The 7,647-nt window shown below is 40.6% G+C and overlaps 1 protein-coding gene across 1 annotated transcript in view; it reads left to right on the top strand.

Annotated features, from left to right (window-relative positions):
• The window catches only part of drd4b (dopamine receptor D4b), a 30,216-nt gene that overhangs the window by 12,908 nt on the left and 9,661 nt on the right, over positions 1-7,647 (top strand). The window lies entirely within an intron of this gene.

Here is a 7,647-nt window from a genome sequence, read left to right as displayed (position 1 = left end):
ATATATATATATATATATATATATATATATATGTAGATACACTATATTGCAAAAGTATTTGCTCAGCCATCCAAAGTGTCAGAATCAGGTGTTCCAATCACTGCCATGGCCACAGGTGTATAAAATGAAGCACCTAGGCATGCAGACTGTTTTTACAAATATTTGTGAAAGAACTGGTTGCTCTCAGGAGCTCAGTGAATTTTAGCCTCAAACTGTGATAGGATGCCACCTGTGCAACAAATCCAGTCATGAAAGTTCCTTGCTCCTAAATATTCCACAGTCAACTGTCAGCTGTATTATAAGAAAATGGAAGTGTCTGAATGACAGCAACTCAGCCATGAAGTGGCAGACCATGTAAACTGACGGAGTTGGGTCAGCGGATGCTGAAGCGCATAGTGCGAAGAGGTCACCAACTTTCTGCAAAGTCCATCACTACAGACCTCCAAACTTCATGTGGCCTTCAGATTAGCTCAAGAACAATACACAGAGAGCTTCATGGAATGGGTTTCCATGGTCGAGCAGCTGCATCCAAACCATACATCACCAATTCAAAGAGCTGGATGCAGTGGTGTAAAGCACGCCACCACTGGACTAGAGCCATGGAGGCACGTTCTCTGGAGTGACTTCTCCATCTGGCAATCTGATGGATGAGTCTGGATTTGGCGGTTGCCAAGAGAACGGTAATCAAGAGGGGGATTATGGCCCCTTAGTTCCAGTCAAAGGAACTCTGACTGCGTCAGCATACCAAGACATTTTGGACAATTCCATGCTCCCAACTTTGTGGGAACAGTTTGGGATGGCCCCTTCCTGTTCCAACATGACTGCGCACCAGGGCACAAAGCAAGGTCCATAAAGACGTGGATGAGCGAGTTTGGTGTGGAAGAACCTGACTGGCCTGCAGAGTCCTGACCTCAACCTGACAGAACACCTTTGGAATGAATTAGAGCAGAGACTGTGAGCCAGGCCTTCTCATCCAACATCAATGTCTGACCTCACAAATGAGCTTCTGGAAGAATGGTCAAAAACTCCCATAAACACTCCTAAACCTGTGGAAAGCCTTCCCAGAAGAGCTGAAGCTCTTATAGCTGCAAAGGGTGGGCCAACAACAAATATAACCTTATGAATTAAAAATGGAATGGCACTCAAGTTCATATGTGGTTGAAGGGATGCGAGCAAATACTTTTGGCAATATATGGTAAGGAAAGGATGTTTTATATATATATATATATATATAGTATCACTAAGATTTACAAGCATTCAGCAATTCAACAGTGAGTGGATGAATACCTGTACAACATGGTTCAATGCGATGGAATTAATTGTTCAAACCGGCCAAAAAATACCAACAGAGTTTAATTTTTGGCTTACCAAAAGATAAAAAACTGTCAGATTGGGATACTAAGCTCCAATGTAGAAATTACGATCGGAACTCGGGTTAAGACCACTTCTAAGAGGAGTACCGCAAGTTCCCACCCTCGGTGGACTGACTTCACTTCAAAGAAGCAGGACCTTTTGCCATGAACAGTCTCAACGGTTTTTTACTTCAAAAGAAAGGCAAATGGAGAGGTGGACATTGCCGCAGAGAATAAGATGAAAAGATGAGGAGCTTTCTTCAAGCAAGAACACACTCTTGTCACAAAGATATGAGCTGCCTATAGGCCTGATAGCAACTCTGTCCCCCATATCAACCCACTTTTGCATTTATTGAATAAAACGCTAAGAACAAATTACTTAAGTTTTTGTTCAGATTAATGGGTCTCTGGAGATTTAATTTCGGGGGTTTTTTTATGAAAAAATCTGCTGCAAGACTTGGACCAGCATGGTGTTTTACTGAGCTACAACTAGAAATCAGAGATATTGCATTCAAGATTTACGATATGATCCAAATTAAGAGATAGGTTTGTTGTTTTTTGTTTTTTTTATATTGAATTATAAGAAAAATTTATGAACAATTATTATCTTACCACTTATAACTCTTTGAAAAGCATCAGTTTGGAGAAATAGAGTTTAACTCCGACTGGATTGATGAGCTAATGGACGGTCTAAGCCTGGCCAAGACCAAAGTGAACTGCTATGTTTTTAAAACTGTCAGGTTGGGTGAAGATTGCGGCAAACCCAGTGGGCAGACTCATCTTGATTGCAGGAATAAAATAATTTATTTTAAAATAAAAAGAAACAAAAACAAGAGGCTGATGAGGCAGCAATACAAAACAATAACAAAAATCCAAACCGTAAAGAGCACGATGGGCGGGCCATAAGGGAAACCAGGCAGTGCATGAAGTGACAACAGACCAGTGACTAAATGGAGGAAACGACCAGGTTTTAAAAGCAGAGGGTAATTAGGGGAAGTGGGCACAGGTGCATGATAACTAACTAGAAGAACATGGAGATGGGCGTGGCAGGTAAAGAAGTGATAACAGAGGACAAGTGAACGATGACAGAAATGCAAAGACACAAGGAACAAAAACAAAACAAAAAGACAACTAATTGACAAAATAAAAAAAAACAATAAACCCAAACTGTCACTTTTTTGCCTCCACATACAGTCACTAAATGAGATACCAGTACACATCCATTTATTAATTCAATTCAATTCAAAAATACTTTATTTATCCCAAAGGGAAATTAAATGTTGTTGTAGCTCATAATCCTGGTTTTGTTAAAGAGTTGTTATAGATGCTGATGGCTGTGGGCAGGAAGGATCTCTCGTAGCGGTCTGTCCTGATGTGTCCTCAGTCCTGGTGTCCTCAAAGAGTCCCACCAGGTGAGCCTCGCTGACCTCCTGCGGAGCCATGACGGCCGAGCTCTGGAAGCTCAGGTCAGTCTTGAAGTCCTGGGTGATCTTCCAGACCAGGCGCTGGGAGGGCAACTTCCAGATGAGCAGCTTGATGGACTTCTGGTAGTGTTGGATCTCCCTGAGAGCCACGGTACTGGGCCTGTAGAGATGAGGCTTCTTATATTATTATTCAAAAGTAACTCTAAGCAGGAGGGTTTTTAGCCTTGATTTAAAGGAACTCAGTGTTTCAGCTGTTTTGCAGTTTTCTGGAAGTTTGTTCCAGATTGATGGTGCATAGAAGCTGAATGTTACTTACTCTATGTTTGGTTCTGGTTCTGGGGATGCAGAGTAGACCAGAACCAGAAGACCTGAGTAGTCTGGAATATTGATACAACAGCAGCAAATCTTTAATGTATTGTGGTGCTAAGCCATTCAGTGATTTATAAACTAGCAGAAGTATTTTAAAGTCTATTCTCTGAGCTACAGGGAGCCAGTGTAAAGATTTTAGAACTGGGTTGATGTACAACTTTCTGGTTTTCGTGAGAACACGAGCAGCAGCGTTCTGGATCAGCTGCAGCTGTTTGATTTTTTTTTAGGCAAACCAGTGAAGACACTGTTGCAGTAATCAATGTGACTAAAGAAACACGTGGATGAAGTTCTCTAGATCTTGCTGGGACATTAGTTCTTTATGAGGCTCTGAAGGTTCAGGTCTGAGTCCATCACCACACCCAGATATCGGGTCTGATCACTAGTTTCTAGCTGTTATAACTGAAGCTGTGTGCTGACTCTTGATCGTTCCTCTTTATGTCCAAAGATAATAACTTCAGTTTTGTTTCTGTTCAGCTGGAGAAAGTTTTGGCACATCCACACAATGATTTGATTCAAACATCTGTTCAGTGCTTGGATGGGTTCTGAGTCACCTAGTGACGTTCTAATGTAGAGAAATGCTAAATGCTGTGTTCTGAGAAAAAAGGCAGCATATATAGAGAAACCAGGGAGCTTCAAAACAGTCTATCTGTTTGATAATCCTGAATTAATTTTTTAGAACAAAATTATCCTTTAAATATTGGAAGGTGAAGAGAGATTGGAGAACAGCGCAGCAACTAAATAGAATAGAATTTATTGTCACTATACACACACACACACACACGTGTCATGGTTTTAGAAATGTATTTGACCCACATGCAGAGAATCTCGGAAAACAGAAGAAATCAGAATTTAAGTTTTTTTGTACAAATGATAAATGTATAAGTTCTTTGTCATGGGAAACTGGGAAATGGTGAAGGGAGACTGGATCACTGCAACGGAAATGGAGATGGTGAGTATTTGTAAAACTTGGATGGAAAGGTTTGGTAGATGGACGACTTACAGAGGAAGGAAGAGTTGTTGGTCCGCCATGGAGAGGTGAGTGGAATTTGAGAGGCTTGGGTCCGAGAGATGATCCTGGAGAGTATGGAGGAGCGATTCGGCCTTGTTGGAGTCCAGAGGAAGCCGATAGATGGTCAGGGTTGGAGGGCGGACAGGTCTTCGCAGCGAGGGCCTGATAAGTGGAGGTAACAGCTGCCAGGCGTGGAAGAGGAATCGGACGATGAATGCGAGAACCCAGAAGGCGACGGGGAATCTGAACAGATGGCATGTAGATCACAAGGAGTACCTGGTAGCAAACAAACTGGTTAGAGTAGAAGAACGGCTGAGAAGATTATTCAGGGAGACAAGAAACTTCTAGGAAGGGTGGCTAGAGTACCATAAAGGTTAACATTCAGGCGTCAAATGACTAACAGTTAGTGATGTGCTGCTCGACACCTCCTGCTCGACAGAGTTTTGATCCAAATGAAGCAGAAGTATCGTGATACAGTGTTTTGGTGGCTGTGTCAACACGTCAAATATCACGTGAACGCTCCTAAATGAGGCCTCGTTCTTCCTGGTGTCTTGAGCTGCTTGTGACGCACAGCTCGTCATGCCCTGATTCGCAGGAATCCCGAGTGGGCGGGTCTTGTAGTTATTCTCAAGGCTTTAAAATGAGACTGAATATCCACCTAAACTGGGTTTTTGGGAAGGTGGACGTGTTTTTGTACAAATTTGAAATAATGAGATATAGTTAGAAAGAGTCTGAATTTCAGAGTCTGAAGCAGAGTGGTTGTTTCATGGATTTGAGTCTGTGAGAGTCTGAGTTTAGACAGTTAGGTTCAGTGATTGTGTGTGATTTTGAGTGTATGTAAAAATATTTGTGAGAATGAATAAAAATCTTTGAATGTCACTCAAAGCCTCTTCTTATATGAATCACTATCATGATAAGTTCTCAGATAGTATTAAATGAAAATAATGATTCATGGAATAATAATGATATTTACAGTCCAACAGAACAAGGTGTTACTATTGTTAATAAAGATCATGTTTATTGTAACGTTCTCTTTTCAGTTTATAAAAACAAAAACACAGGTTTCGTTGGAGAACATGAGCTTTAATGAAAACGGTATGAATGAAACACAGACTCCTGATTTGAATAATGTCATCAATTTTATTCACGTCAACTGTAGTATACAAAACAACCACTGGATATCGCTATTTTAGGGTGTCTCGAGTGCACAATAGGCCATTTTCTGAGCAACTGTCTCAAAGTGGTTCAGTGATTCAGGAAACCTCGGTTTCACCATCACTACTGACAGTCTTCTCCTCTTATCCTGTGGCTGGTTGAGTGGTGACTCAGGTGTGAGAAATCAGTGGAAGACCCGTCCTCTGAATGTGGCTCCATGGCTCCCTCTAGTGATAACTAACTCCTTACAGTAAGGAGTGAGGTAAGATAGACTGTGACATCTGAAAGAGCCAGGATGTGTCTGCATACAGGCCACTGTGATTGTTTGTTGCATAGTCTGAAATGCTGTTAAAAGAGTTGGCTGTAATTACCAACCAGTTGCCCAAGCATGTGATTGTATTCAGATTCTATCTTCAAGATGGCATTCAGAGTATTTTTGTCATTTGTATTGCAATAGTTGTCCTCCAACACTGCCAATTCAGTCTGAATATCTACAAGACGTTGCAATCTAGCCCTTTTGATTGAAGACTAATTTGAAATAATGTTACCCCACAATACCACTTTAAATGACTCCCACAAAAGTGGGTCAGACGTTTCTTTTTATCATTAAACAGAAGAAAATCTTAAATCTTGTCTGAAATGTAGTCCTGAAATGATTTGTCCTAATTGAGAGGGGGTTACATTCCTAATCAAATGAAGTGTCAGGTTGAGAAGAGTTGGTTGGACCCAAATGCAGACTGACAAGGAGGAACTCAAAATTCAAAAAAGTTAAAAAACAACTGGACCTCTATTCTGTAGTTGAAGACGTTTTGCTTCTCATTCGAGGAGCTTTCTCAATTCAGAAATAGAGAGTGTGGTGTTGAGCTTTTAAAGCTGAGATGTGATGTAAACTGGATTGCTTGCAAATTGTTCTCACTCTCCTAACAATAGAGGCTCGTTAGGGTCATTGTTTGTCTGACTCACTGATGGGCCACTCTGGTCACATGAGTGCAGGTGTTGATTGGAGTGAAACTGACTGGGGATCAGGCCTAAAGCTCCATTNTTGATGCGTAAACACTTTGTTTTAACACTGGATTTTAACTACTAATAATATACATCCCAGAGTTACATAAACAGAATGTGACTCTATAAGTGTAAAATTAACTCTGCTTTTGCACAAAGTCTGCTAACACCAAAACATTTAACACTTTTGAATTTGCTGAGTAAATAACTATAACGGAGTATTGAGTAGTTTTAGCTAATATTATGATTGGTATAACTATAACAGTTAATTTGAGTATACTAACAATCTGTAAGTTGGTCAGTGATGTATAACCTAAACAACAATCAGGTACAGAATCAAATACAGAAATACAGAGATAAAAACATCAATCAGGTCAAAAGCAATTGTAGCTAACAGAACGGTTGATATAATGACACTGATAATGATAACAAGTCTTTAGTATACTAGGTACAGAGCCGTTCAGTGATCTATAGATCAATGGGAATATTTTAAAGTCTATTATTTAACTTGGATCAAAACTTTCATCTAAGATAGCGTTTCTCAACGGGGGCGGTACCGCCCCCTGGGGGGCGTTGAGCGGATGACGGGGGGCGCTGGCAGCAATATTTTCAAAAAGGGGGCGTTGATATTCTTTTGGGGGGCGTTTGCTTAAAGGTAAAGTTTACAGAAAAGATTCACAACAATATCAGTTTAAACTTTAAAACATTAAAACCGTTACAGAACTGCAGCTGTATCAATGGTGTTTCTCTTCGGCGCAGCTCCGTGCTGCCTTCAGGAGAACGGGACATCAGAGTATCGTTTTTATAATTTGTCCCACATAGCAGTTACTTTGTAAACTTTGAGAAAGGAACGCTCTCTTTAGTGATATTACCCTTGGAATTATTTCTTGCTCTTACATGGGTTAATTTCTCTGAAGGATACACCATGAGCGCATTGTTATCACAGTGGTTAAACATTTACAAGAGCAATATTCTGTTTTCGGACTTTTCCTGAAAGCGTCCAGCATCCAGACACACATTAATTCCTTTCTGGACAAGATGCTTTGTTGACATGACTGTGGAACACAAACCAACAAACCAAAAAAATAAAAAATAAAAAAATATTCTAAAACCAGAGACCTACGACTTGACAAGTGGATCACAGCAGCTGCATCAGCCGGTGTAACACCGGATCGATGTCGGCTAACACCGCTGCGACTTTTCTCTGCAGCTTTATTTGTGTCGTTGTGAACTTTAAAGTCTTATCATCAGTCACAGTCTTTTATTAGTCTATGAATAAAAGCAGGGCTCTCAAGTTTCACGCATTGACCGTGAGACACACGCATTTTGTGAAGCG

The sequence above is a fragment of the Kryptolebias marmoratus genome, linkage group LG15 (genome assembly GCF_001649575.2).
Source record: "Kryptolebias marmoratus isolate JLee-2015 linkage group LG15, ASM164957v2, whole genome shotgun sequence".
Classification (NCBI taxonomy): domain Eukaryota; kingdom Metazoa; phylum Chordata; class Actinopteri; order Cyprinodontiformes; family Rivulidae; genus Kryptolebias; species Kryptolebias marmoratus.
This window is presented reverse-complemented; position numbering and strand designations above follow the sequence as displayed.